This window comes from Rattus norvegicus, chromosome 9, assembly GCF_036323735.1.
Source record: "Rattus norvegicus strain BN/NHsdMcwi chromosome 9, GRCr8, whole genome shotgun sequence".
Lineage (NCBI taxonomy): Eukaryota > Metazoa > Chordata > Mammalia > Rodentia > Muridae > Rattus > Rattus norvegicus.
The window spans coordinates 51449062-51455661 of record NC_086027.1 but is presented as its reverse complement, the minus strand read 5'-3'; the positions used below and the strand labels follow the sequence as shown (position 1 = coordinate 51455661).

At 41.1% G+C, this 6600-nt stretch overlaps 1 long non-coding RNA gene across 1 annotated transcript in view; it reads right to left on the bottom strand.

Annotated features, from left to right (window-relative positions):
- LOC108351921 (uncharacterized) overlaps positions 1 to 3126 on the bottom strand; it is a 185390-nt gene extending 182264 nt beyond the window's left edge. The window contains exon 1 of the long non-coding RNA XR_001839801.3: positions 2595 to 3126. This is a non-coding gene — a long non-coding RNA (uncharacterized LOC108351921). The remainder of the gene's footprint in view (positions 1 to 2594) is intronic.
- Positions 3127 to 6600: the final 3474 nt, after the last annotated feature.

Below are 6600 nucleotides of genomic sequence, written 5' to 3'. Positions count from 1 at the left end.
ACTTGAAATTATAGAAAATAGCACACATATGCACACATCTATAAAGGTTAAGTAAAATTCCTTAATTTAAATGTCAAATTCTTTAAAAAAAAAACCTTTAAATTAACCAAAACCTGTGTTTGACTCTCTGTAGTGGTTGGTTGTAGTTAAGAGACTATCATCTCACAGACAACTATGATGGAAGGTTTTTTGTCTATTAGTCAAGATCAGAAACTTTAAGTGACGAAGTAAAACCATGAAAACTAGCCTAAAATTATAACCGTAGAGATTATGTTGAGTTAAAAAGCAAGGTCTGATCACATACAGGTTGCCAGGAACAGGGGTGTCCTCGAAGCATGTACAGGACAGGATCATGGCCTCACAAGCCTGTGGTGTTCACTTCTGCTTAAAATGTGTCCTCTCATTAGAAGCCCTATGTTATTTCATTGAAATATTAAATGGTCAGTTCTCTTGGCCATGTCCTTTCTCAACTTCTACTCCAGGCTCAATCAACCCATACACACCAACTTGCAACAGCAGGTTGGGATAGGGCATTGGCTATCCAAATAGGAAAGACTAGTGCAGGAGAAAAACTAAAACTGGCATGACCTGTTACTTGTTGGAGTAACCATCAGATGTTGAAATTACACATTTTTCCAGAGCTGGGATCCTCACCTAAGCTTTTGACAGTGTCTTTCAGGAAAATTTCCCGTTGTCACAAATAGATATGATTGGAGACAATGACTGAAGTCATTGTCTTTTACCTGAGGTATACTCTTACAGGATTAATTTTATCTTATTTTTAAATTGAGCCTCTGAGGATCTTAGCCTTCAAAATCATCAAAAATTGTTTTAAAGATCCAGAAAAGTAACTACTGTATTCTGTGAATTGGCTGAATTTCCCCACAGAGAAACTGTGAGTGGTTTCTGAGGGTATTTTCTCATAGTTGACTATTCACGTTTAACCACAGGGCAACTAGCCAGTCTTCACATACATATATACATATGCACATATACATGCATATATATCTATGGCAAATTCATTATAATGCATTTGTTCGCGTAGACCATCTCATCAGTCTTCCCAAACAGTTGAACATGCCATAGACAAAGTGCCACCATAGACAAAGTCCTAAGTTCAAAACCTTCTGGCAGTGAGCTATTAAGCCCTTGAGACATTCATTTAACTCTATTTCTTTCATTGAAGAAATTAGAAATTGGAACATTTAATTTGCCGTGTTTCACCTTTCTGACCATCGTGATAAAAGCCTGTTGTTCTGGGATTCTTTGCTGGCCACGATGGATGAGGCTGGTCACATGGGTGTCCTATTCCTGAGATGTCACTCTCCTGTTTCCTGTCTGTATGAGTTTTACTTAGTGTGTCTTCCCAGGAGAGAAATGTCAGTTACTATATTCAGACTCTGACAGTTCTACTTGTCTTTAAGAAACGATATTTTGTCAAAAATCTTCTTTTGCCAAGTTAGTGGATCCTCAAGCAAGCTTTGAAACATAGATTGTGGTCCTGGTTTTTGTCCATGTGAAGAAACCAGGGTGTAGACTCTCATAAAAGTCAAGTGAGTAGAGATGAGAAACTGTTCAGCTAAGAACTCCATTTAATGCTATCAGCCAAGGGAGGCAGCAGAGAGGAGGCAGGGGATCAATTGTGATTTCCCATTTGCTGGAGAGGGGTAAAGAAGAGCTTGCATTGAGAGGCACCTGCTGAGAAGAGTGCAAAACTGCCAGGAGCAGCTAGAGGGGCTGTCGGGACCACGCAGGGAGGAGTGCTGTGGCATTGACCATAAGCTTTTAGAAAGTGCTTTACTGAGCCCTGCTTGCTTCTACCCTGGCAAGAACAACTCAATACCAGAGTATGTGGAATGCTGAACTAAACGAGTTATTGTGGGAGAGAAGAGAGAGACCTGGGATTCCATTAGAGAGTCTCTCTCAAAGGGTGTAAACCTCAGGAACGGGGAATTCACAGGATACTTTGAATGTCAGCTGTCCATTCTGAATCAACTTAACTTTTGCCAGCAAAGGAAAAAGAAAGAATCAGGGTCTATGTAGTTTGTGCTTTTTAAAGTTTTAAAGTCCAATCAAAAGTTAAACTCTTTAACACGTCCATTTAAACCACAACATGCAAACACAACAGAGCAAGTAAAGACTGTTCATAGAAGTGGTAGCTTCTCCTGATATGTAGAGCATGCTTATTAAGTTTTTCCACTATCAAATTATATAACATTTCCATCCTCAAAAAAACAAGTTCTCTTTTAAAAAAGAAAATCAAAGAAATTTCTGTAGCTAGAAAATCAGAAATTATCCTCCCCACCCCAGTCTGCTTTCCTTTTGGTGAATGCAACACTCCCCTTCAACAATTCTGCCTGTGTGTGTCTATATTTAAGCATAAAACACATGGCTTTTTACTTAGTTTTATAAGTAGAGTGCCATCAGGTTTCCTTTTGCAATTTTCTCTCATTTCTCATTAAGAAAAAAAAAGCGACAAAGGGAGATTTTTGTTTCTGGACACAGGATGGGTATTAAACAAAACTCTCAACCAAGAAATAGTAGACGTTCAGCAAAGAAACAGACACTCAAAGTACTAGAAGGCAGAAACTTACCTTTGACTCCTCTTAACAGTGCCAGGGCTACAGTGGCAGGGTCCCGCAGAGTTTTTCCCCATGGGCAGAGCTGCAAGAACTGATAGAGATTCAAAGAAAGCAAATAGGAGCCTTAGCTACGAAAAAAAAGGTGGAAAAATCCAAGAATTAAACTGTCGTTCGTAATTTTGGTTAGGGGAGAGTACAGTCTATTTTGTAGAATATATGACTCAGTGCATATTTCTTTGCCACTGTTTTCGGGTTCACTTAACCATAAAGAGGGAAGACAGCTCACTGAAGCATGGCGGCTTGACAATAGGCTTTCTGCAGGTTAGCCAAATTCAACTGGCAAAAGCTCTCCCCACACCCTTTTGTCTGCTCCATTTGCACCATAATGTCTGACCTTCCTCGAATATTTCACAGATCTAGCCTGGCCATTTATCCCCAGAGATGGAAAAAGTCATTTTTGGCCCTGTCCTGGAAAGTTACTTTATAAAGTATTGTGCCGTTCAACCAACAAAAGATAGTAAAGGGCAAGTACACTTCACATGGCCACAATTAGGGCTTCTGTTTCCGTTCTCCTGCCCTTGTCAAAGCTCTGATTTAGTTTTCCTCGGTTTTTGTACAAGGGTCATTACAGATGTCTGCAGACAATTAGCATCTCCCCCCACAGCACTCCCCAGCGCGATGATTAGCAAATTAAAACTTTGCATTCTTCTCTGTCCACTGAGACCTCTTGGGAAAGCTCAGCAGATGTGACTGTGAGGACTGGAGGCGGGCATCAAGGTGTTTGTCTCTACATTTGGTGGAGCTAAATATTAAGTTAGCAACTCAGAATCCCATTAGGTCACATGCTCCGGTACTTAATGAAGCATTCAGCTCTGAAACTTAGAAACAATTGTATCCTTGATGGGTGGGTGGGAGGGGGGCGCTCGCAGGAGCACTGTGTGTCTACGCGGCGCATAAGCCATGCCAACCCGACCCATTATAAACTGGACTTGGCGTGGCATATGGACTGTTGAGCGCATTTTCAGCCTCTGATGCAGAAACTGAGCCCCTGCTCTGCATAAGGGCTCTGTATAAATTTTAAAGCATTCGCAACCTACGTAGTCGAGTAAATGCCAGCCATAAATGAAGTATTCAAATGATCCAGAAGAGATCGGGTCTTCAGCTTCAAGCAGCGATTGAAACACAGGAGAAACTTTCTTGGAACCATCTTTGTTTTAGGAGAGCAAATGTTTGATTAGGTTAGCAGACGGCAGAGGCGGAAGGCAAGGCTTTTGGCAGTAATACCCCAACCATATATAGGATAGAGAATCTACATAGAGGTCGGGTAAAGGAGGCCCAAATGTCAGGCTTTCGTTCAAAATATACATCCCGGGGGGAGGGGAGAGGAATACATATTTCTCAAATGCGCACACAGAACTAAAGATTTTTAAAAGGATGTTCTCCGTCTCTTCATGTTTTTCTTCTTCTTCGTGTGGCAAATCCTACACAGAGACACAGAAGTCTCTGCCTGTAGAAAGCAGTGGGTTATGCAAGGGTGAAAAGCAATATTAGCTGTGAAATTAAGTGTCTTTCGGGGTAGCTGCTTTGTCTTCTTCTTACGCGTCTGCTGAAACTCAAAACATGGACAGTCAAACATCATCCTAGAGCCTCCATTTTATGATACCCGGTTAGTGGTCAGGGTCTTTCCTTTTCCCCAGCAAAAGGGGTTACCAAATGCAATGGGACTCTCTATTGTACTTGGAAATCATTCCCCTATGCCTAAGACAAGAAGGCTATTGACCAATTCTGAAAAAGCACATGAGATGGTTGAGGCCATCTGTGTTTTTAAGTTCTACGGAGCGAAAAAAGTGTTTGTAATTTCTTATCTCAAGCCCAAAGTACCTCTGGATGGAGAAAAGCTGGGAAGACAGGGCAGGAACTGGCATGCTATTCACTTCTTGCCCAGCAACACTCACAGGACAGGGTAGCTTGGGCCAAGTTCCCCAGCCCTTAGGAAGCAAGGGTTTCTATAAGTTCAAATTCAAAGGCATTCCATTGTGATTTACAGGCCAACCCAACCTGTTTTACTAAGCCCAATAACAATGAAATGATGATGGTGATGATGGTGGTGGTGGTGATGATGATAATGGTAGTGGTGGTAGTGGTGGTGATGATGATGAAGAAGAAGAAGAGCAGGTAGAGGAGGAAGATGAGAGAAGGATGAAGAGGAGTTGGAGAAGGGGTGCCACAGCATACGTGTGTGACCCAAGCACTGTCTGAGTAAAGAAGCACATTTTTGGCTAGTCTAGTCAGAACACTCAGCTACAGGTTCAGCCTCAAAGAATAAAGCTAGACATGGATAGAAGACACCAGATATCAACCTCTGGTCTCCTCACAAGCAACACACACAGAAACACATCCAGGAGAGAGAGAGAGAGAGAGAGAGAGAGAGAGAGAGAGAGAGAGAGAGAGAGAGAGAGAGAGAGAGAAATAAAATTTTAACAAGAATCCCCATCCAATCAAAACATCGACATTAAGTCACTACCACAGAAGACTGAGGTGAACTAAGCCTTTTTTTCCTTTCTTTCTTTTTTTTTTTTTTTTGAAATCTCTAGGGTGTTCTAGAACCATAAAACACAGCATGTAATTAAACGAGTTGAATTACCAAGCAGAGTGTGACTTACCACCCGGAAGCCCTTCCTTATCTACAGGACTTTGTGTTACTGAATTACTCCTTTTATCATGAAGCCAGGATTCTGTCACACTCCATAGTGGAGCTTTGGTTTACTCATAAGGACACAGTAGGAGAAGCCCCATGAACAAATGAGCAAACATAAACCATGGTGACCAACTGACTGCGGGGGACAACCATCGTATTTGGCCAAAGCTAGCATCTGCAATGTGCGGTTCTTAACCAACAGAGTACCTGGCTTCCCTGAGGGTCAACAGATCTGCTTAACAGCATCTGTGACAGCCATCTCTGCCATTTCTCCCCAGAAGATGTTTGCTTTCTGATCAGGAACGTGTCCTTTCTCATTAAATGAGAAGCAAGTAAATTATTTAATCAAGGGATGGCACTCTGACCACCGGAGGCGCTTCAGCTATAGAAGCTGCTGCTCCTTTCTTGCCATCCTGCTGCTGCTAAACCCTTGCTAACTTAAGTGCAAACAACAGCCCATCTTCTGGATTTCCTTCCAGAATCTTCTACACATGCTCATTGCTTCTCTATCTGCTCCATTACATTATTCATCTTGATATGAATCTGTAGGGTAGCATTTCATGCAACGTCCTAGAATTCCTCGAGTATTTTTAGTCCTATACAAGACAAATGAGGAAACTGAGCAATGCACTTGGGTCCTCGGTTTGTTTTGTTTATTATTTATTGGTTGGTTTATTTATTTACTTACTTATTTACTTATTGATCATGTGATCCTGAGCTGCCTACTTTTCTGTGGAGAAAAGGAGCCAAGATTCTTGCAACTAGCATGCTATGTAATTTATAAATGTAACTTACTTTGTAAATATTTTATCCTTTTATTTGTTGGAATGGATAAACTGGAAAACAGATGTAAGTCATGGTGACTGCTGATGACCTGGCTGTCCCTTCAGCTTAGAGCAGTTGATCCATTGTCATATTCTACCTCTGGCAACTTCACCTGCTCATTACCACTGTGTGAAATGTATGCAGAAGAACACACGGATGGAAAGAAAAATTAAATGACTGGACAACTGTCCCCTAAGATGATTGGGAGAAGAGGATTCAAACGTTGATCAAAGCCACACTGGGATTCCACCCTGTTCCAAACCTTTTCCTCTTTAGGTTAGGTACCTTGTAGTACATATAATTTTTTAAAGAAATGACTGAGATAGTTAATAAATCAAAGACAAAATTTCTGAGAAAATGATAAAGAATGAATAACATTGTTGCCTTGGAGCACAGAATGAGGTATTTGTACTTTCTATTATATAATAATTAAGATGACTTTCTGGTGTACCCGCTAACTGTGTGATCAATAAAGTATTAAGAATGTAGAATGAC